Consider the following 24,603-nt stretch of genomic DNA (forward strand, 5'->3'; position numbering starts at 1 on the left):
ATTCCCTTCTTAACCATTATGACGACATACCACCTCTCCTCTGTATGTACAGGTTATAAATGAGGACTTGATATATAGTACTGGTGTGGCATAAAACATTTCTTTCAAATGTAAGAGTTCTGTGTAATGCATATCAGGTACGGTATATGTATAACTTAGCACAGCTTTCCCTGGTTTCTGTTTTCAAATATCAAATACATTAATGGAAATACTTAGCATCCTTTCTTATATTGTGAATCACTTTCTTTCAGCCATGGAAGAAAACCCAATGACTCATGGGCTCTCAAAGTTGAAGACTTCTCCAAAGCCAAGCTCTTTTTCAGATACTTTGCCCTCCTGTGACATAGCGATCCCAGACACAAGTCCTCACCCAACTCGGAACTCACTGAGGCAGTACTGATGGAGAAGGCAGATCCCTTCAAAGAAAAAGTTCAATAATCAACCCTATGCCCCTCCAAATACATTTATTAAGTAGTTTAGGCTAAAAAAAAAAAAAAAAAAAAAGAAGCCTGAAAAAATGCAGCTCTCCCAGGGGGTTCTTCAGCTGATTGCATTACTGTGCTGTTGAGGACTAAAGCAGACCAGGAAACACTCAAATCCCTGGCTTAGCAGGTGTTCTTCAGGAAACACAAAGCTGGGTCTTCTAAAGGAAGACAGTCACTCCAGAAACGAGACAAAACAGAAATCCTACACCAAAGACCTGAAAGATGGTCTCACCATCACAAAAAAAAAAATAGAAGTCATAATTAAAACAAAGAGACAGGAAAATATAGGCAGAGACGCTCATGCTGTGATGTGATGAAGCACCAGTCAGTTTCCAAATGGAAACTGGGAGGAGGGATCTCCATTTCCAGCCCTTCCCACTGAGCAACATTTATAGCTATTACTTTCTTGCTGTTTGTAGCATGTCTTTATAGATGTCTGGAGAATACATCTACTATAGAAGAGGGCCTGTTGTTTTGCCTTTGTTGCTACTAAGCTATTGATATTTTAGGAGAGTAATTGAACTTCTCAGTACTAAGCTGTTTTCTCCATGAACTAGTATCCCCGGAAGATAAGTGAGTTTTCAGGACATACACAAAAGTAACTGTAAATCCAGTGCCTAAATGGCATTTGTAGTTTGTCAGCCTTTGAAGAAGGAGGCAGCCAAGCTGTAAAGTATTTCCTCTCATTTAAATTTTCCTTGCCTCATCTTACAAGCATGCACATCTTGCAAGTTGGCATTTTTTAAGAACGAGGACAAAAATGGGGAATTTATTTTTGCAAAATAAAAAGTGATATTTCTCCAAGAGAACTGCCATGATGTTTGCCTGCCGGGAAAAGTTGCTTTCATCCCACACAGCCCAGCTGTTATTCTCACGTTGCTGAAATAATGAGCAATATTAAGCAATGGAGTGGAAATCGGCCACTAAGACTCACGACCACATTTGGTCCTGTGAAAATTAGAGTCTCATTCAGAACGGTAGTGCTCCTTTCATTCAGTGCCCTGCCTCTAGCACCCACAGTGTGCCCCTTTCAGCACTATCACGTTATTAGGGCAGCTGGGAAAAGCATGGGCCTAGTGTTTGCCCCCGCACTTAACCACCAGTACAGAAAAATTAGTCTCAGCCTTATGTCTCTCTGATGTTGTTCTTTATGCCTCAGCTGCAAAGTGGCCAGTATCTAAGTTAATGAAATAGTACTTCTTACAGACTACACTATTCATCCAGACAGAACCCTATTAAGAGTCCCTCCCTCTTCTGGCCATGTGACCAGTTCTCTCTCCTGTCACAGTGGGTTCACTGCATTCATTCAGCAACTGTGTCTTAAGTGCTTATTACGTGGCAGGCCCTGTGCTACAGGTTAGAGCTAACTGTGTTTCATCAACTCTAATCCTGTGGTCCCTGAACCTCAGAAAGCTGACATTTTAGGAGGAGAGATGGCCAGTTGGACAAGCAACTACAGCAACACAGACTGTGGTGAACAAGGTTAGAGTGGCCATGGAAATACATACCCAGGGCAGCTAACTTCTTCTACCTAACCACGGAAGAGACTTCTTTGATGAACTGGAGATGTGAAGGCTGAAGAAGAATCACTGGTAGGTGGCAGGAGGAGGGTTCCAGGCTGGGGTAGTTATATAGGTGAAAGTTCAGAGGGGAAGTTGCGCAAGGAGGTTGCAGTAATTAAAAGAAGTTCAATGTGTCTGAAGCATGGAGTTAAAAGAAGCCTTGGCTTACTGTGCTTCCTTGAACGGCTCATTCTCCTACTCTCTATAGTGTTTGTTTCTTCAAACTTCAGAGTAGTCTGCTAATCCAACACTCATGATCTCCCCCTTAACTCTCAGAACAGGATATCACCTACTACTTTAAAGACAAAATAGAGGCCATCATCCAGGAACTCCCTCAACTTTCTGCTACCAACCATGGAAACCTACATACCTCTGTGCACATTCTGAATGCTTTCCCCAACCTGACCCTTTACAGTTGGGTAGAGGTCTGCCTCCTATGTAAGGCCAGTCCCTTGATGCTTTGGATCACATTTTCCTCTGCCCCACCCTAGAAACTTACTTTTTCAGTATTCCCTCTTTCTCTTCTTATATAACCAACCTCCTCCCTCAAATAGATAATTCCCATAAGTTCTTAAACAGGCTCAAGTTTCTCCCCCCCCCCAAAAAAAAATCTCCTTCTATCCCATATCCTCCAGGTAAATAGGAACCTATCTCCATCTTCTGCTTCATAGAAAAACTTGTACAAAGAGTTGTCTATACTGGTAATGTCTATCTGTTCGCCTTCTAAACAATTCATTCTAACATGGTTACCACATCTCCACTTCACTATGTGGCTCAGACAAAAATCACCAATGATATCCCTGCTGCTAAACCCAAAGAGGACATTTTCCAGTCTTCTTCCTCTCTAATAGTTCAAGAACATGTAACATTATGAGCCAATCAATTTTTTAAATACCCTCTGTCATTGGCTTCCACACACACTCCTTTCTTCTGTTTTCTTCTTACATTTCTGTTCATTCTCTAAGTCTCCTTTTCATAGTTTATACTCTGGCAAACCACTCAATGTCTGAGTTCTCCAAGATGTCATTTGGAGACCTCTTTTCTTCCCAGTGCTCTCTATATATAATCATAATCATGACTTTGATTACCATCTTTATGTAGATAATTCATAAATTTGTATCTCCAGACCAAAGATCTCCTCCTGTACATTCCAAAATTGTGTTTAAATACATTTTCCTATTTGACATTTCACTGAGTTGTCTCAAATGTACTTGAAATTCTGTATGTCCAAAACTGAACTCATAACCTCCCATGCCTTTCATTCTATGCAAAAAACATACACTCGGATATGTTCCTCTTCAAGCATTTCTGACATCAGGAAATGATACCATCATCCATCCATTCCCTAAGCCAGAATTAGAAAAATCATTTTTTACATTTTCCCTTTATTCCCTGCTTCCAATTTATTACTGAATCCAATTAATTTTGCCTACAACATGTTTCTTGAATCCACACCGTTCTCATCATTTCAGCTGCTACCTTCACAATACAAGCTATCACTATCTGTTACCTAGACTATGACAATAATCCAAACATTAACCTCACTGCATCCCCTCTTACCTTGCTACATAGATTAATCTTTTCAAAACACACATCAGGACTTCCAGTCAAGGTGGAGGCATACACAGACATGCTTCACCTCCTTGTGCAACCACAAAAATAATTATAACGAAATCTCAAAACAACATCCAGAACTGGCAGAAAATTGAATTGTATGGAAGTTCAACAACCAAGAATTTAAAGAAGCCACATTCATCCAGATGAATAGGAGGGGCAAAAGCACAGATAGGGCAGAGAGGCGAGGAGATGCAGTATAGTGGAGACAGGTGGTGGTGGTGGTGGCAGAATGGGCACAGATGGTCTCACATTCACGTGTGGTGGATAAAAATTGGGAGGGATACCTTGGGGGTGAGTGATCCCAGCCTCAGGTCAGACCTCACAGCCCAGGGTTCCAGTGCCAGGAAGATAAATCCCCATAAGTTCTGACTGTAAATACCAGTGGGGGTTGGGGCAGTGGAAGAAACTCCAGATTTTCAGGAAACTGTTTAAAGGGATCACATGGTCTTAAAACATACACAAACCCACCCATTCTGGGATTCAGCACCAGGGAAACAGCTGGAAGGGCGCCAGTCACATACAGGGAGAAAGTGAAGTGACTGGAAGTAGGGCAAGTGCCAGGCAAACCCTCAGAAGCCAGGCAGTGCACAGCCCCCTCTCCAAGACTTCCCCACACACAGAGCCACAAAGTGGTGAAGTGGGTTGCCCCACTCTGGCGATTACCTAAGACTCTGCCCCACACAATTTACAGGTGCCTTTTACAGGGAGTTAAAGAAGCTCTACCTAATACACAGAAACAAATACAGGGAGATTTCCAAATTGAGGAGACAAAGAAATATAGCCCAAATGGAAAGAACAGAACAAAATCCCAGAAAAAAGAACTAAATGAAAGGGAGATAGCCAACCTATCAGATGCAGAGTTCAAAACACCAGTGATCAGAATACTCAAAGAACTCATTGAGTACGGCAACAATATAAAGGAAGAAATGAAGGTTATACTAAGTGAAATAAAGAAAAATCTACAGGGAAGCAAGAGTGAAGGGAAGGAAGCCAGGATTCAAATCAACAATTTAGAGCATAAGGAAGAGAAAGATGCATAAAAATTTGGTTTCCAGCCCTGACTGGTGTGTCTCAGTTAGTTGGGCATCATCCTGCAAAGCAAAAGGTCGCTGGTTCCATTCCCAGTCAGGGCATATGCCTGGGTTGCAGGCCAGGTCCCCAGCTGGGGACGTGAGAGGCAACCAACTGATGTTTCTCTCTCACATCGATGTTTCCCTCCCTCTCTTTCTCCCTCCCTTCCCCTCTCTCTAAAAATGAATAAATAAAATATATTTTTAAATTTGGCTTCCATATTGTACACCCCAAAATGTTAGACAAGTATATATTAATAGATTATTATGTTATCTGGTTTTCTAATATTGCTCTCCTAAAGCATTTTAGAGGGTCATGGCTTTTCAATTCCTGAAATCATTTCTGCCAACACAATAAATGGTTAGAAGCCTAAATCTGCCGTGTTCTATTCCTTGGTGAAAATGTAAATCTTTCCAAACATATTGATTTTTTCATTGTAAAAGCAGAGCATACTGTAAGTCACACTGTGTGGTGGCAATTTTAAAGAGAGATGCCACCACTTTGCCCATCATTATTCTCTCTCCCTTTTGGAGAGATGAAATGGTCCTGGACAAGGTACCAGATCACACTTGGATAACACCTAACATACTGGCTGGCCATTCTTTTAAGAAGACTTCATGATTAGGAGCCCATGTGACAAACAGTACTCTGACACTATGGACAACTGAACTGCTGAATTTGGGGGCAGAAGTGAATGTTAATTAATGTCTGTTTCTTCTTTGGATGATGCTAAGGTGTTCTTTTTCCTCTCTCTCCCAGAAAGATGAGAGAAAAGGCAGCATGCCATAGTTAACAACACTCTCAGCTCCATTACTCCTGACCTTGCATCTGAGAGAGGTAAATTATTTCACTGATTAGAAAATGAATCTTGAAAATGCAAGAGCTGCACAAAATAGTGGCCCAGAATTTCACAGGTATTCTGAATGAATGCTGGAGAACAAATTCATTTAAAATTACCACCCGTGAAAATGTACCATTAAAGATGTGTATTTTGGTCCAATGATCATCATTGATATTATCATCAAAGATTCTTTCATGGTACTAAATGCAAGAACAATCTGGATATTTAAATAGGCACATTTTTAAAGATTAGAAATCTAGCTAAATTCACACCAATTCTTAGGGATGGCTATGCCTTATTTCTATAAATGAGCCCCTTTTATGGTTGAGGAAATCATACATCTGAATAGTATAACAAAGTTGAAGAGAAGCTGTAAGAGTGGAATGTTGATAGTGATGGCCATACTGACATTTCTATAACATAGTGTATCTGATAATATGGGGAACTAGTTGCTCCCTGGGTATAAGGTAGACACTTTTAGAGGTGCATTAACTTGTTTAGCCTACTAGTGTACCATTTAGTAAATTGTATCTCCAGGGCATTAAATAGCACCGTAATGGTCAGTAACAAAGTTAGGAAAATGGGAAATGCATTATCTGCTGTGCCAAGAGTACTTCATTCACCCAATGGAATCTGGCCCAATGATTATTTAATTCAGTGTGTTTAGAATTACTAATATGGTACACAAAATGTGTGCAATATATACCTTTGTCTTTGGGGCACTGAGACAAATATTCCCTTTATAGACATTTCCACATTTAACACTGAGGAAAACCATTAGAGCACAAAAGCTGAACAAGAGATGGTTAGAACTAATGGGTATTGTTTCTATCTGGTTTCTACCAGTCATCCATTTTGTGTTCCCTCCTTTGTGGAGGAAGTTATAGGATTATTTCCTCAGGATTCTTTCCTCATTCCGTGAGGATCTAACCCCCCTAAAATGAACCAGTTGACAAACATCACCCAACAAACACGGCCACAAAGAAAACTCGGGTGGATACTAGTAGCAGTTGTGCTGTTTGCCTTAATTAAAAAGTTATTACGTATACATTGAGACAGATGCCAAATCACAGTTATCCTGGTTTACTGAAGAATGTCAAATAAATGTAAAACAAAGATAAAATATAGCTCAGGTGAATTAAAAAGGAAATAGAGAAAAGTAAGATTGCAAATAAGAAATACATTTTTGACAGTCTTGATGCTGAAGTTATATGGCTGGCCTAGGATGAAGATTCAGATAAGAAAACCAAGGCTATCAACAGAGCTGTACAGACAGAATTCTCATACAAGACGGGGCCTCACAGAGCCCCATTTTCAATACCATCATTTATCAAATGAGGTACTGAAATGAATTATCAGTTACAGTGATACAGTGATAGGACTAGAAGTCCATATTAATTCTGCAATTTTATCTTTAGCATTAAATGATGGCAAGGAAATGAATCAATTGAAGAAATTGGTCCCTGGTCTTAGAGAAGCTGAGCTGTTCTTCTGACAGAATTTGAAGTCCTCATCTCCTTCAAGGGCAATGTCCGTGCCAGAAAAAGCAAAAAAAAAAAAAAGGTACATAGCACATCCCTATTTATATATCTCTAAAACTCTAAAACACAATTCCAACATATTAGTAAATTCCTTGGAATGAACTCAGCTCGTGTATGAGACAATGCAGTTTTATGGCTTTGTTGCTATACTGTGTATTTAGCCCAGGAAAACAAACAAAATAATACTGTTCTGTGAACAGAGCCACCAGATTGTATTATTTAATACTCTTGATAGACGACAGTCATTTTTGCAAGTGGCATCTGGCCAAGATTGCGGGTCTCAAAGAACGTCTCAACTGTGCTCACTCACTGTGTCTCCCTCTATTAAAAAACCGTATTGAGATTTCTAGAACCCACAGCAATCAATCTGATTGATTAATGAAATTTTGTTAAAGCTTTTGTTTTCCTGGCACCTACTCTCAAAAAAATTAGATACTCATTTCCTCCTCCATTTGTGGTTGATAGGAAAGAGAGAGATTCAGCGATAAATATTTATTATCTTCCAATTCCTGTCTCCCTTCTGGTGGGGTTATCACTTTATTCAGTTCCAGAGCTGAGAAAAATGTCTGCTGTGTCATTAATAATAAACAAAGCTGGGGTGTGTGTGCAATAATGAATTGAGCTCATCCCAGCCCATCTGTGCATCACCATTCACAGGAATCTTGTCAAACAGAGGTCCTGCAGAATCACAGGTCTTTAGTCCTCTCATTATGGAAGTAATCCATGGGAGGAGGCAAGTAAAGCTGTAAAATATCATTATACAAAGTGAGTGACCTGTTTTCCCAAAGAAGTATCCAGCAATGAAGCAAAATTCGAGCTGTTGTTGCCCCAGGGTTGAGGTGGGGAAAGGAAATATCATCAAAGCTCATTTGATCTTGGAGAATCAATGGAGCAGCTTCACAATGGAAATTAAGCAGCTGGCAAGGGGCAAGGATCAGTCTGGACTAGTTAGCTTTTTCCATCCCTTGGCCAATTTAAAATGGTTCCCTCAATGTGCTGATAAACCATTTCCAAACTGCTTTGTAAAAATTTCACTAACAACATTTGTTTCTCTTCATTAATCATTCTCTAGTAAACAGCACTGTATTTATTATTATTTCACTTTTTATTATTGTTCTATTACAGTTGTCCCCATTTTTCCCCTATTGCTTTCCCCTGCCCCATCCACCACCCCGTGCTCCCACAGTCAGTCCCCACCCTGTTGTCCATGTCCATGGGTCTTTCATACATGTTCCTTGACTAGACCCTCCCTCTCTTTCCCCAGTTCTCCCCCTTCCTCTCCCTTCTGGTCACTGTCAGTCTGTTTCTTGTTTCCATGCCTCTGGTTCTATTTTGCTTATTTGTTTTATTCATTAGGTTCCTGCATTAGGTGAGATCATATGGTATTTGTCTTTTGCCACCTGGCTTATTTCACTTAGCATAATACTCTCCAGTGCCATCCATGTTATTGCAAAAGGCAGGAGTTCCTTCCTTCTTTCTGCTGCATAGTATTCCATTGTGTAAATGTACCAGTTTTTTGATCCACTCATCTACAGATGGGCACTTAGGCTGTTTCCAGTACTTGGTTACTGTAAATAGTGCTGCTATGAACATAGGGGTGCATAGGTTCTTTTGAGTTAGTGTTTCAAGTATTTATTATTCTGACGATAAACTATTCTCTTCTAGAAAAAAGCTTCCACATTGCCTTGCTCTTACTGCTAACGTAACAGATTGCCTAAATCCATGCTTCTCAAACTTTCATGAGTATACATACAAACTGTCTAAGAATCTCGTGAAAATGCGGATTCTCATTCAGTGGCTCTGAGATGGCACTTGACATTCTGCATTTCTAGCAGGCCCTCAAGTGATGACATAGATGCTTCTGCAGACCTCCCTTTAAGGTAGCAAGACCCTAAATGGTTCATCTCTCCTCTTGGAACCTCAAAGAGTCAATCAAAGACAATAAAGTAAGAAGCCCACAAAAACAAAGACAACATAAATGAATTTGATGTTTTCATCCAGGGTTGCCTTTCAACATGTTGTTTCTCTTTAAATGATAATACCCTATGACCAGACACACAGATAAATCCCACAAGCTAATGCAGTGAAATATCAAAGTGCCCCTATGAAGGCAACCGCTATGAAAAGGTTCTTCTGTTTGTTTTCAGTATGCCTTCTCCTCATCTAGAGCGGAAGTTCCCTAAAGCTACAAGAGATACCTAGTATTCTATCTTAATAGGCCCTCATTTAGCATGTTGTCAAATCCAATCCAATCAACATTACTGAATATCTACAGTATGATCAGCATCCTGCTGAGCATTGGAGATGTTGAAAGGAATAAGAAAACATCAACATGCTCTCAGGGAGTTTAGTGCTAAGTATACAATTCTCCTCGAATCACTTAAATAGCATTGTTAGAAAGCTAAATAAAGTCAACAGTAGGCAGGCAAGATCACCTTATGATATCAAGGTAAATATAGTCATTTCCAATTTTGCCTTTTGTAAATCCAAATCTTCTCCAATGTAAACTCCATACAACTTCTGGACTTCTTTGGGAACTGTAAATAAAGTTCAATAACCATAACTTTTTTGTGAACCCAATGCTTTCTCATGCCTTTTATACACCAATAAGTGACAGCATTTCAATTGACCAGATGTAAACAAATAAGAAAAATGAAACTAACAAAAAATGTATTCTTAATTCTTGAGAAGGTTTGACAGCTCTAATATAGATTAATTCTATACCTCTGGAGTGGAAAGTTTTCACAAACAAACACTCAAAAGATATTTTCTCCTACTTATTACTTAGCAGTCCAGTCACACCAAGGTTAAAAATATAATTTCCATATTCCTATCTGAGGGGACTCAATCAAGCAAGACTCCTTTCAATCCTCACTGGGACAGGAAGGAACAGATGTAAAAACATCTGCCCTGCTTCAGAATGATGAAAACACCACCATGATATCAAAGACAGCTCTGGGTCACTCCACAAGTCTCTAGTCTCAACATGAAAGTGTTTCATCAACTGTCATTGTAGAGAAAATCAAGAATGATACAGAGTAAGATTTTAATTATCAGCCTGAAAACCTAGCTATTGGCCTTCTCTGTTCCATTTCACAGCATTAGCGCTGATATCCCTAACTGATGCTTCCTTATGTGCCTTTTGGGGGACTGAAAAGATGCATGAATACTTGATATTTTTGGTGCAGCAACAGTGACATCCAGTGGGTAGCATGATTAACCCCAAAATTCTGTGTAAACTCAATGAATGAGGGTAAGGATATTCCCAAAAAATGGTTTTGGTTATTCATGGTCACTTAGTATGAGAACCATACATTTTTAATTCCCTTGGGATAACGATCTATTTAGTTGCTATACAGTCAATAGAGCGAGCAAAGGTGCATCTTGTCTAACTGACCAAGATGCTACTACAGTTTCTTCTCAAGTCAATGCCACTCATTGTATGTAACAAAAGAAACTACTAGTCAGAAAAAAAGTTCTATTAAATTAATTTTACAAATAACATTCTTTCCACATTTGCTTAGATTCTCAGTGAGTTATTTACTTGAACCTGGCTTACCATCTGAAATGTTTCCAGTTACCGAAAACCTCCTAAAATTCAAATAAAGAAATGTAATTGATAGGGTTTTTTTAATGTATATTTCTCTACTTATAAACACATATATTTAAAATAAATCTGCACCTCTTGTTGAGTTCATGGTTAACAGAATTATATTAATACCAATATCAATACAATGTTCATGGATTTCCAGACTTTATTTCAGTAATCTGTTTCTGTTCAGTACTGCATGCCATTGCTCACATTTCAGTGTTAAGTCCCTGAGTGTACTTCAGTCTAACTTCTGGCAAATAGACACCACAGAAGTATAACAGCTTTGGAAAAACTAATTGCTCCACAGAAATGAATCCCTCAGGCTTAGTGAAAGACGTTAATTACCTAGACCCTGAGAACCTATCAGAAGAGACATCCATATTGCTGAAATTCCTCTAGAAGTAGAACTATATTTTAAAGTGTCTTGTGGAGGAAAAGAAAGAGAGCAGTGAATCCAGTTCACTAGCTTCCTTTGCCAGAAAAAATGTTGGGGCTGTGAAACACAATAAATCCTCATCAGTTCATCTGTGTACACCTCCCCCAAGGCAATCCACTGAAAAACAAGATCTGTTCACCATATAGAAAAGTAAAGTCTGTACAGTTTCAAAAGCAGCAGGAAGCCCACAATTCCTGGGTTCTGCTAGTAACACAATAGGTTCCATGAGGCTTTGGAATAGACACATCAATCCTTTACACGAACTAAATGACAGCGTATGATGTATATGCAAAAAGAAATCAAAGGAACTCAGAATAATGCATGGAAACAAAAATTAAGGATCACTCCTAAGACATTTAGTCTGCTAAGCCCACACTATCTAATATAACAGTCACCAGCTTACCGGTGGCTATTGAGCATGTGAAATGTGGCCAGCTCAAATTGAGGTTTGCTGTAAGTGTGAAATACACACTGGATTTTGAAGACTTAGTATGGAAAGAATAACGTAACTCTAATAATTTGCATGTTGATTACATGTTAAAATGATAACATATTAAATGTATTTAATTAAGTAAAATATATCATCAAAACTATTTTACCCGTTCCTTTTTACTTTTTAAATCTGACTGTTAAAAAGATTTAAATCACATATGTGGTTTGCATTATATTTCTATTAAGAGAGTGCTTCTCTGAAAAATATTCACATAAAAATCTCTATCATCATTTTATATACCATTTCATCTTAATATATTAATCTAATCTTCAACTGTCCTGGCCTTCTCTCTTGCCTTTTCAAATTCATATGCATGATTTAAATATATTTTAAAATTAATGATTACAGTTTCTGCTACTATCCATTGGTTATACAGTCACAATATAAACACAGAGGCATAATTCAATGTTTAAACTTGCAGATCCAGAAACCAAAATGGTCAAGTTCAAATCCTGGGTCTGCCCTTTACTAGCTGTATAACTATGGACAAGTTATTCAAATCTTTTTGTGTCTCAGTCTCCTCAAATGTAAAATGAAAATAACAATAGGATTATTGAGGGGATAAAACATGTTAATATATTAAATAATTCTCAAAAAATTAGAAAAAATATTATTAATTATACAGTTGATTTACCCATTAGGATTGACAGCTTAAAAGAGAACAATGAACATCAGATATCTTCAAATATTCTTGGAACTTTAAAGAATATTAACTATATATGTATTTAAAATTTCATCACACCCTTCAAATAAATATGACCAATATAGTAATATTTCCTAAAGAAATTAGTCACTTACAATATTGATTATTTTTTCCCTTTTAAGAAAACTCATAATATATTTGCTTCAGTCACTCCAATTTTTTCCTAAGTCCCACTTTCTGTTTCCTTTGGTTAATCTCTTATAACCATGTTCACCCAGAATTCAAAGCGCTGTCATTTGGAAACTTCATTCTTCTACCTGCTTCTAGAAAGCAGTATCTTCCCATTCTTTCCCCACCATTCCTAAAAATCCCTTCTTCCTAATCACACCCACCATTTTTTAGACCCAGTCCAAGTTCCATCTTTCACACAAGGCCCGCTCCATCTGCAGCAACCTGCATGATTCTCCTTAAACTCTGTCGTTGTTGCCCATTTGTTCATTTAACTGTTTGTTGGCTGCCTACATCGGAGAGTCAGGTTCAATAAGGGATACCAAGAAAAACAAATGTACACAAATTCCCATCCTCGTGGAAACTACAGTCTGAATGGGAAAACAGGCATCAAATAAGTGCTCCCAAGAGAGATGGGTGTCATGAGATATAAACCACGGAGCTAAGGGACTAATTTACTTACGTACCTATGTTTGCTTCCCTAACCACACTACAACCACTGTGCCTTTTACTTCCTTTAAAGCCCCTGCAGCATTCAGTAGAGTACTAAGTACGTAATAGGTGTATAAACACTGGTTGAACAAACAAATATAAATAATGTGTTATTATTTAGACCCTATTTCTTTCCTTCACATCACTTACCATTTGACTCCCTATGGTTAAACTTTTAGCTTTTATTATTCCATGGTATAGAGGATACATCACTCCACTCAGATAACCTAAACTAGATTCCAGCTCCCAAACCCAACAACTGTATTTACATCTGTTAGCCAAACTGTTGTGCAAATATAACAAAAATACTAGCATTTTGGGGACCATTCCTGAAACATCTTCACCTATTTAGAATTCAGCAACTTTTCCCCAAGGTCCTTTTCTTCAGTAACTTAAAAAAAAATTTACTGTACTTCGATAACCTAAATATAACTACTGATTTTTATATAGATCTTTCCAGTCTTTCTTCCATGCTTTCATTGCTTTCTAAAATGGAGGTCATATGATACATACATTCTTATCATCTAATTTTCATCTAACATACAATGAATGTTCTCCCATATCACTTAATCTTCAACTACATGATGACGCTCAATGACCGCACACTGAGCCCAGAGAGCAGTTACGGAACATTAGCATTCCTTTTACTTCCACAGTTTTCTATTTTTCCATTGTGCTGTGCTCCCTATCGGCTGATTCTCAAGCTTCAGGACAAAGGAGGAAGTAAGTAACAGTAAATAAAGGTTCAGTTCTCCCTTCTACTCCTCAGTTTAACCCAAAAAGTAAACCAATATTTCATTCCTAAAATTTGATTTCCCAGCTTACAGCAAACAGACTCTGCGCCACTCTTCTCTAGCTGTCTTCATTCATATCCCTTCATTACTAAATGAGATGATGGCTATGGAAGCATTTTGTAAAGTACTTAATGATACAGCATTAGAAGCATAAATAATTGGTTTTTCTGAGTTAAAAACGGCATGTATAAGATGCAATGCTAAAATAAGAACTGGTCACAAACCCGATATGCATAGTATAATCCTAGAGAAGAATTTTTTTTAATTACTTTTTTAAGACTTTATTTATTTTGAGAGCGAGGGGACAGGAAGGAAAAAGACAGGGAGAGAAACATCAACGTGTGGTTACGTCTCACACACCCACAACTGGGGACTTGGTCCACAACTCAGGCATGTGTCCTGAATGGGAATTGAACCAGTGATCCTTTGGTTCCCAGGCAGGCACTCAATCCACTGAGCCACACCAGTCAGGGCCTTATGCGGGGGTTATCTATTTTTACACAGATATGTTGGTAGGCAATACCACAAAATTTAACAATGATTGACCCTGGGTTTCAAACATTTGGTGATCTCTAGGTTTTTTTCTGTTTTGTTTTTGCTTTGTTTACCTGTAATTCCTCCCATAGCTATGTATTATTTGTCTAAAGAGAAAGATTATTTTGAAGTATTGTCTAAATATGACTTTGTGATGCTGTTATTTTTATAACTTTGTCTTATACCATTTCTTTATTTATGTGCTTGTACTGCAACACCTATCAAAAGGGTAATTAGCCCTGGCTGAGTGACTCAGTTGGTTGGAGCATCAACCCGTACACCAAAAGGTTGCAGGTTTGATTCCCAGTCAGGGCACATGCCTGGGTTGCGAGTTCGATTCCTGGTCAGGGCGTAACCAATATTTCTTTCTCACATCAATGTTTCTCTCTCCTTCTCTCTTGAGAGCTTCCTCTTTCTCTAAAAATATCAATAACTACATATCCAGGTGAGGATTTTTTTAATGTAATTAGTTTTTAACTCTAAACGATGATTGAATTCATTTCCTAGGGCTGCTGTAACAATTTACCACAAACTGGGTAACTTAAAGCAACAGAAATGTATTGTCTCACAGTTCTGAAGGCTACAAGTTCAAAATCAAGGTGTCACTAGGACCATGCTCTCCCAAAGACCGGAGGGGAAAATCTGTTCCATGCCTTTCTCTATGCATCTGGTATCACGAGCAATCCTTGTCATCCCTTGATTTGCAGCTTCATAACTCCAGTCTCTGCCTCCATCATCACATTCTTCCCTCTGTGTCTTCACATTGTCTTCTTTAAGGACACCCATCATATTAGATCCTGAGCCTGCCCTTCTCCAGTATGATCTCATCTTAATTGATTATATCTGCAACAACCTTATTTCCAATTAAGTTCACATTCTGAGGTACCAGGGATTAGGACTTCAACATATGTTCTTGAAAGACACAATTCAACCAGGCATACTGATCAAGGCATTTTGTTTTTAATTTTTATCTATTTATTTTTATTGAATTTATTGGGGTGACTTTGGTTAATAAAATCATGTAGGTTACAGGTATACAATTCTATAATACATCCTCTATATACTGTATTGTGTGTTCACCACCCCAAGTCAAGTCTCCTTCCATTGCCATTTATCCTCCCTTTACCCTCTTCTACCTGCCCCCACCCCACTTTCCCTATGGTGATCACCATACTGCTGTCTGTGTCTATGAGGTGTTGTTGTTGTTGTTGTTTTGCTTAATCCATTCACACTTTTCACTCAGCCATCCAATATCCCTCCTCCCTGAAAATTGTCAGCCTGTTTTCTCTATCTATGAGTCTGTCTCATCACTTCTCAGCCTTTTGGCTAAGATCAAGTGTATAAGTCCATCTCTGTTTTGTTTGTTAGCTTGTTTTCTTCATAAGATTCCACATATAAGTAAAACCATACAATAATTGCCTTTCTCTGACCGGCTCACTTCATTTAGTTAGCATAATACTCTCCTGGTCCATCTATGCTGTTGTAAAGGGTAAGATTTCTTTCTTTTTATGGCCAAGTAGTATTCCACTGTATAAATATACAACTTAAAAAAAAAAACTACACACGTTAATTATTTCCTTAGTTGTTTATATGTCTTACTTTGCTAAAATTATTATAGTAAATTGAATAGGTCTAAACTTCTCAGAATACCATTGCAGAAGTATTGCTACAACAATGTATTTCATCTTCTCTACATAACACATAGGAAAATTATCATCTGTACAGAATGATATTGAAACTAAAAGCCCCATGTATTTGAACCATTTATCAATGCCCTGCCAGGAACAGACACAGCTCTGCTGTCGCTTGGGAGATTCTACATTTCATAATGCAATGCCTTGTGAATTTGAAATTGATTAAGAAAACATTTTTCTTCTTTTGCCAAGACTGGAATTTGTTGTTCAAACCCATACTAAAGTATCATGAGAAATAAAACACATTTTTTCTTTTATTTTATGCTCTAGTCAGAAACAGTTTCTTGCAAAGAAAAAGTGGAGAACCACAACCCTTAAGTAATCAAGATGAGCTCTTGAAGAGAAAAAAGCTACCAACGTCTAAAAAGCAGTGGATCCACCACACTGTGAACAACTTCTAAGTGTATTTGAGCAATCTTTTGTACAGCTGATGATGATCTTTCTCTGAAAAAATGAAACCACTACTAAAGAGATAGTACTTGAAAAAGTATAAAAAGCCAGAATAAAAATTGTCATCATGTTGTTTCAAAAAGTATAGTTACCATTCCCTTTTTACAAAAGATAAAGTTTTCTCATCACAGACTTGGTGACCTGCTAAGTGATAATGCCACATGGTTGAGAAATTCAATCCCAGGGCTGGTCTAATGGGTAAGACTTCAATTTGTTAGATTACTTCAGTGAGAAATATAATCACTAAGGCTTAAATATTCTGCAGGAAGAGTGTATCAGTTAGCCACTGCCACAATAATGCTTCATAACAAACATGTACACAAATCTCAATGGCATTCAACAATAAGCATTTATTTTTTGCTCGGCATCTATGGCGTGGTTGGGGTTTACTAATATTGGCTGGGTTCAGCTGTGATTTGAGTCTAAGAGTTAGGTCCAGGACTACTCCACATATCTCTCTCTTCCTTCTTGGAATCTCCAAGCAAGAGTCTAAAACTCCTCTTAATCATGCTACAGCTACTTTTGTCATGTTTTCACTTCTTCCCCTGGACAGCCAATGGTATACACAGGCTTAATGTCTGTCCTTCTCAGAGGAAACAGAGAAAATCTGTAACAAGAACACCTGCTCATTTGCCAATTCCCCAATCATAAACTGCAGAAGTCAGGCCACCATAAGGAAACCCCCAAGAGAGTTAATTATGTCAATACTGTTCTCAGCTTGCGAAATTCCTGGGAGAGAAATTCTTTCCAGTGGACAGCAAGAACTGCAAGGTAGAGTTGGAAATGCATAGACCTTGAAGTCATACAGAACTCAGTTAGAAGCTCACTGCTACCATTTAAAAATCTCTCCAATTCACATATTCTTCCCATGAAATGGAAAGAATAATGCTTCCTTCATAGGTTATTGTACTGTTAAGCGGATATATCTAAAGACTCTAGCATGCTTGGTAGGGTGAAAGATTCAGGCACAAATCTAGGTGGTGATGGTTTTACAGCAAGTCGAAGGGAGGCCAGTTTTGTGAAGACAAAATATATGCTATCAATGAGTTCCTGAAAGTTTACCATATGATTTCTGACTTTACCTAAAACTGTTGTAAGCAAAATCATTATAGTCTTCACAGTAAGAGCTATTTTCCTCAAAGGTCAAAGGAGAGCTGTTGTGGGTTTTTTTCTCCAGTTTCTAGACACTGCCTAGAGATTGCTATATGTTGAATGGTAGCATTAGCTGAAGCAGCATTTAGCAGTTCGACACATGGTTGAGTAAAGAAAGCCTGGGGGAGAATTAGATGATATCATTTCAAGGGGAAATTGCCAATGGACAAAAATAGCAAGGAGGCAGGGCGGCCTAGGGTTTAGCAGCAGAATTTTTAAAGAGGCAAAGCTACACAGTGCTGTTCTTTTCAGCAAGTATTCTCTTGAGAGCCAGCTCTTTACCTCCAATCAGTGCTGTAACAGCTGAAGGCTTTAGCCTTTGAAAACTAAAGCAATTGCTCAGAGACGAGCTGAACTGACTAACATTTAATTCTGCATCTGCCATTTCTTCCACTCAGAATTTATGGTGCAAACCTTGTCTGATGCCAGCACCAAAGATTACACAAAGCTATGTTTGCAGATGCGGCATTTAGCACCATAAGATGTTCCAGGAAGGAAAAGGTCTGTAAGTTACAGCTCCCAATTTTGCCACCATGAAAACAAATCCTATAAACTGATGACAGTTTGGAGGATGATTATCCAATTGGAGGATGATCCAAGCCTTCCTACTGCTCACTTTTGGCACTTTAATAATTTTACAAGTCTTCACAGAGGTTATGCATTGGTCTAAAAAAGTGAAATTCAAATAAATACATTCTGCTATTTATTAGCAACTCCAGATGGGTCTTTAATAGAGGTCATTCCTTGAGCTCTTCTTTGCTCCATTTATGAACAGAGACATGACTGCTATCATCAAAAGTCAGATGTGACAATTTTACATTTGACTTCCCCTTGACCCTTAGTTGTTGGAAATGGTTTTGGGATCAAGCATTAAAGCAACTGAGCTATCACCAACAAGATATAATTATTAAGTAGTTTAAGATTGATGGCTTCAGTGTGTATGTGATTATATAGAGTGCAGCACCAATTTTGCTAGTCTCTTCCCCACCCCCGTTTGTATGTCTCTCTGTGTCTCTTATTCTCCCTGTCTTTTGAAAGCTTCCAAGAATCCTACGGAAAAAATGAAATGAATTCTTCCAGTAATCAGAGGGAATTTAGAAGTGGGTTCTTCCATGGTTGAGTCTCCAGATAAGAACACAGCCCAGCTGACACACTGATTGTGGCTTTGTGAGACCCTGAGCAGAGGACCCCCCACTAACTAGTGCTCAGACTCTTGACCTACAGTAACTGTGAGATAATAAATGTATGATGTTTGGAGCTACTAAAAAAAAATACATTGATGGCTTCAGTATCTTCTCCCTCTAACATCTCATTGAAAGAAATAGCCTACGTAAAGTCTCTATCACTGGCATGGCACCTAGCAGGTACTAAATGAGCACAAGCTTACAGTTACAAGAATACTTGTATCCCTCCCCCCAAAGCTACCATCTTATCTATTCTCCACATCTACCTCTTCCAACAAATGTCCTTATTGCCTACCATCAGGGCCACTATTTGCTCACCCCCGAACTTTCAGAAACCCACTTGGCTTATATACCATCTCTTGAGAATGGACTCTTTGCTTTCTGGAGTACCACCAAGTAATATAACAAATTAATTTGCATTAATGTGAAAACAGTAAAATCCTAAAAGCTGTTAGTACCTCTCAATGGCAGTTAACATGCCTAGTGGGCAAGAGTTTCTTTGAATATGAGGAAAAGAGAACTGAGAAGAATTCGCATTAATGAAAACCACAAAGGTTTAAAGAATTATGTATAATATCTTTGAAACAAACACTTTCTTATAAATCTACCAATACTCTACACACAAAGAGAATATAAATGTCAAAGTAAGACTTCTGTTCCCAGGAATGATTACAAAGTTATTCAGACAAAATTATCTTTCGAAAATAGAAAACAATAGATAGAATTGTTTTAACCACCTTTAAAGTATCAAATTACTTGAAGACTAAATTTTTGATGAAAGAATATCCAGAGACATAGGGATACTATTGGAGCACCAAAGGCACTTTTGCTCAGAGGGCATTTGTCTATGCCACGCTACACAATTTGGTCAGAGGAGACAGAAATCAAGGCCCAGAGCCAGGGAAGCATAGGAAGCCTTATAGGATCAAATATTAAGCAGTGATCACAAAGGTTTACATACTCAGATGCAAAGTGTCTGTCTTGGCAGAGGAAAAACTGAATAGGTAACTAATCCACAAGACATTTTGCCACAGACAAGCCCTCAAGCGGATTTACAGATAAATCAGCCAAGGAACCTAGTTTGAGATCATCTCTGATTGCTAATGTGTCTGAGGACCTGGCAAAATAAAGTGCAAGGCATCTCTGGAGGAGGGCACATCCATGCTAGGCTTCCAAAAGCCACACAAATAATTTTTTTGAAGTCAAGGAACCATAAACAGTCAAAGATGACAAGGGACATGGGAAACAAAACATTAACTTTAAAAAGCATAAAAATAGTAGAAACATATGTGCACAGCTTCAAATACTGCAATTGTCAGGAATAGATACTAAAATAGTAATGTTTAAAAATAAATAAATAACAAACTTGAAAATACCACATGGAATAGGATATTCAAAAGTGACAGATAAGGTAAGAAAGAACTTTTAAAAATAAAAAATGCAATTCTGAAATTAAAAACCCAATGGATATATTTAGTAGCATATTGGACAGAGCAGAAGAAAAAATGTAAACTGACAGGTAAAAAATCTGAAGAAACTGAAACACAAAGAAAAAATGCAAAGTGAAAAAGAATGATATGGAAAACACAGTGAGAAGGTCTAAAATATATATTTTCTTTTTTTTAAGATTTTACTTATTTTATTTTTAGAGAAAGGGGAAGGAAGGGAGAAAGAGAGGGAGAGAAACATCAAATGTGTGAGAGTAACATTGATCAGTTGCTTCTCACACGCCCCCAACTGGGGACCCAGCCCTCAACCCAGGCATGTGCCCTGACGGGGAACCAAACCAGTGACTCTTTGCTCCCCAGGACAACGTTCAACCAACCGAGCTACACTGGTCAGGGCTAAAATATTTTTGCTCTAAGAAAGAGAGGATAGAGAACGAAGCAGAGGCAATGTTTAATGAAATATTGGCTAATTTTCCAAAACTGATGACAGATCAAGTGCCTAGGGAATCCCAACAAGATAAACAAAAAGAAGTCCATACCTAGACATATTAGAATGAAATAGTAGAAAACCAAAGGCAAAAAGAAAACCATTTTTAAGCAACCAGAAGAAAGGATGGCAGTTACCCTTTAAAGGATAGCAGTTAGATCAAGAGTTCTCTTCAACAACCGAAGCCAGAACACAACGGAGTATTTTCAATGTGATGAAAGAAAAGAACTGCTCTTCTAGAATTGCATGTACTGGGAAGACGTTCTTCATGAATGAGGGTGAAATAAATATATTTTCAGACAAAAAAAAAATAAACTGATGAAGTATATCACCAGAGACCTTCTCTAAAGGAAACCTAAAAGGAAATATTTCAAGTAAAAGGAAAATCATTCCAAATGGAAAGTATATAGAAAAAAAAGAACGAAGATCAAAACTGAATGGTAAATATGAGAACTAATGTAATTGAACACTGATTACATAAAACATTACCAACATGCTCAAGTGACACTTAGAAATAAGAAACAAAAACAAAATTTACAAGTTTTAAATACTTATATTAGGAAAGAGGCAGGACTGAAAATTAGCAAACTAAGCATCCATATCAAGAAGTTAGGGGGGGAAAAGAGCAAAAGATAACCAAAGAATTAAGAATTTAAAAAATAATAAAGAAAAGAAATTAACGAAATAGAAAACAAATTACTATGTAATAAACAGGAGCTTCTTCAAAAGACTAATAAAATTATATGGTCCTTGACCTTTTTTCTCTTTGGCTTATTTTGCTTAGCATGATATTCAGAAGATCCATCCGTGTTATTGGAAATTTCACTCTTATGTAGAATATAAAACTGAACAAACAAGACAAACAAACAAAAACTCATAGACACAGACAACAGTGTGGTGGTTACCAGAGAGAAGGGGGTGGGGGGCAGTAAAGGGTAAAGGGGGTCAAGTATACGGTGACAGAGGATGATTTGACTTTGGGTCGTAGACACACAATGCAATAATATACAGATCATGTATCATAGAATTATGCACTTGAAACCCATATAACTTTTCTAATATCACCCCAATAAATTTAATTTAGAAAACTCTAATAAAATTGATGAATGTTTGGGGAGGCCAATCAAGTAAAAAGAGAGAAGATACAAATATCCAAAATCATATGTGAAAAAAAATGATCGTGGATACAGATTTTTCAGACAGTAAAAAAGATAAGACAATATTAAGAACATTTGAAATTTAAATAAATAGGTAAATTCATAGACAAATGTAACTTCTCGAAATTGACTTAAGAAAGAGAAAACCTGAAAAGCCCTATAAAAATTAAAGGACCTGAATCTGTAGTCAAAACCTTCTTACAAAGAAAACTCCAGGCCCAGTTTCCATTGGCGAGTTCTACAAAATATTCAATGGAGAAATATTCCAATTGCACACAAATCTTCCAGAGAAAAGAGAATGAAAGAGCACTACCCCCACCTTATATTATGAGGCTAGGATAGCCTGATAAAGAAAATATGAGAAGAAAACTCAGGCCAAATTCACTCGGGAATTCATGCAAATATTCCAAGCAAAAGCTATCAAACTGAGTCCAGCAGAATACTAAAGGAATAATGCCATATGACCAAACTGAATTTATTCACACACACACACCAACTCACATTGTAACTACATTCAACAATTTGCAATTCTCTATCACAAATTTTACTATGCCTCTGAAGCCTTTGGACATGTTCCTTATCTCTACTTCCCAGCTGGTCACCTCATGGCATCTCCCTAATGATGCCTTTCCTAGACCACTCAAGTAAAAGCAACCTCTTCTTCTACTCTGCCCTGTATACCCTTCTAGCATAGGCTCTATAACACTTTACTCCACATACTTATAAACTTGCCTGTTTCTCACTTAATAAACTATAAGCTCCCTGAGGGCAGAGAATGTGTTCATCTGTGTCACTAAAAGTTTAAGTATGTACAAGTGGATCTCTCTTTCATAAAGGAAATGTCATGCTTTATATACATGCCATTAAAAATGATCAGAAGGCAGGCTAACCTTATTTACAATAACCAAGATATGGAACCAATCTAGTTGACAGATGAATAGATAAAGACAGTGTGAGATTATACACTCACACACACACATATGTATATACATGGTGGAATATTATCCATCCATAAAGAAGAAGAAAATCTTACCATTTGAAACACCATGGATGAACCTCTGGGTTCGTTATTCATAATGGTTCCAAAATAAAAATAACTTCCCATCGTCAACAATAAAATGGATAAATAATTGTGGTAAGTCATACAATGGAATGTTATACAGCAGTGAAAGTTTACAAATCAGAGCTATGCACGAGAACATGAATGAATTAGAAATATAACATTGAGTAGTAAAAATCAAGACAGAAAAATGCATCTAGTATAATTATCTGTGGGGCTGCCATTCAGCGCACTACAAAGTGCAAATGTAAAAGCCAACCCCACCCCTGGTGACCCTGTCTTTTTGCTCACTCTGCCAAGAACAAATCAGCCAGTTTTCTTACTATTTGTCCACGAATCATCTACACTGGGCCCATGAACCATCTTTCTTCACTTCTCGATGAGCAGTCTCCAAATACTCTTGATAGAGTGTCTCTATTGGAAAATAAATTGACCATGCCCTAAGATATGATGTTTATTTATAAATTTTAAGTGCCAATATATCATTATATTAGTATATTATCATACATATAAAACCAGAATTTTTAAATAAGGGAAAAATAAATATAAATAGAATTATTACCATTTTCTTCCAACAGCAAAATGACATCATCTGTCAACTCTCTGCGATCCACATATCCTACTACCCAAAACATTCTTGTTACACATGCTTGCACCCCAAACTTCCAAGGAGGAACTTTAAGGGCCATTACTTAAGATGGGAAAGCTGAATGAGTCCTGGGCTTCCCACTCTAACTTCATCCACAGAAAGTCAGATTGGATCTCTGTGATACATTTTTGAGTTTGGCAAATGATTTTAATGGGGCAAATTATCTTCTGCAAAAAAAAAAAAAAGTACCAAAAAAATAATGAGAGGTCTGAAACCCACTTCTCTGGAGCACTCTCTTTTGGTATGAGCCTCTGAGCAGCCTTTCATGCAGGTGGCACATGACATCACTCGACCCCAGCTGCTCCTTATTAACTCAGCCTCTCCAAGAAAGATACAGCCTTTCAAACTTGACTTTTTAAAGGAGAGAGCCCATTTTGCAAATCAACCAAACACACAAACACAGTTAGACTGCCGCATTTCACAAATATGAATTTAACAAAGAAATCCCATGTCTTCACAGCCCCCATTAAAGACAGGCATTGATTTGAAGGTATGAAGGGCACCAGGCTTGGAGGAAAAGCACCCCTGTTTTGTTACCCTAAAAGGAAACGCCTGCCAAACCAACTGTGACCCCAGTGGGTCAAAGCTCAAGAACCACCCAGAAGTCTGTAACCCTCACCGAGGCCTCAAAGCCATCGCCAACATGAGCAGGCTTTGTAAATATGTTCTTTGCCTGCTTATAATGCCTAATTAGACTCTGACCACGAGGCTAAGAGGTGGAGAAGAAAAGCCAGGACGCCTGCAGGCTGCCACTTGAGTTCACAGCAAAATGACAGGCAGCATGTGTGATCCAAGGGAAAGAATCTGACAGTCACACTTCAGTCTTTCAGCCACATTTTTTACATGAGGAGATTGTAGCATCAATAGTGTCATCTTCTAATAGAAAGGACAACTACATATAATGTATAATTGCCAGTCTAAATGACTTGTTATTTTGACTGCCTGTTTTAAAATGTCTGTAATTGCTTCCAAAGAGACTTGAAATAAATGATA

Source organism: Furipterus horrens, unplaced genomic scaffold, assembly GCF_987537825.1.
Source record: "Furipterus horrens unplaced genomic scaffold, mFurHor1.1.pri manual_scaffold_17, whole genome shotgun sequence".
NCBI lineage: Eukaryota > Metazoa > Chordata > Mammalia > Chiroptera > Furipteridae > Furipterus > Furipterus horrens.